Source organism: Caenorhabditis briggsae, assembly GCF_000004555.2.
Source record: "Caenorhabditis briggsae complete genome, chrIV, whole genome shotgun sequence".
Taxonomy (NCBI): Eukaryota; Metazoa; Nematoda; class Chromadorea; order Rhabditida; family Rhabditidae; genus Caenorhabditis; species Caenorhabditis briggsae.
This window is the reverse complement of record NC_013487.2, coordinates 3575434-3576210: the sequence shown is the minus strand read 5'-3', so window position 1 is coordinate 3576210 and position 777 is coordinate 3575434.

The following is a 777-nucleotide window of genomic DNA, read 5'->3' as shown; positions in this document are numbered from 1 at the left end:
CGGCGGGCCCGTCATTTCACTAGTTTCGAAATTTTCAAAAAACACATAAGGGGGGACCCTTATGTGATTTTTTTCGACCAAAAAAATTTTTTTCGAGTTTTTCGATCTTTGTTGATCAGACAGACAAACAATTCGAAATACGAAAAAAAAGGAAAAAAATTATATTGAGAGCTCAAATTTTGGCTCAAAAATACAGAATTTTTGACACCGGGCCTTCCGGGAGGGCCCCGGCCTTGAAAATTTCCTCAGGCCCGGAATTTTACAAGTCTTCAACGAAATTTGAAAAAATGCCTTCAACGAAACTCGAGAAAAATCGATCTGAAAATGTGAGATTCATGCGAGACTTTGAAACAATCTATCTTGGTTCTTGTAAAAGGTACCAAACAACTTTTAAGAGAAAAAATGTTTGTCTTGAAAACATCAACATTTCATTAGTTTACAAATTTTTGATATCTCAAACAGGAAACAAGATAATTAGGTTCAAAGGAACCTCTCTTTAAAGAGTTTCACAGATTTCAAAAGTGAAATTCAATAGTTATTTAAACGTGATGAAAAAAATTGTGAATGAAAATTGCTCCTAGGAAAAAAACGTTTTGAAATATTTAAAAAAATACAACGACGTGTATTTTTTTTTAAAGCCCTTGGCCCATTGACCTCAGCGAGACTACTATAAAAAAAGAGGAAAGTGAAGGAAACAATCAGGGCCTGGGGCCTGGGGCCTGGGGCCTGGGGCCTGGGGGCTGGGGACTGGGGCCTGGGGCCTGGGGCCTGGGGCCT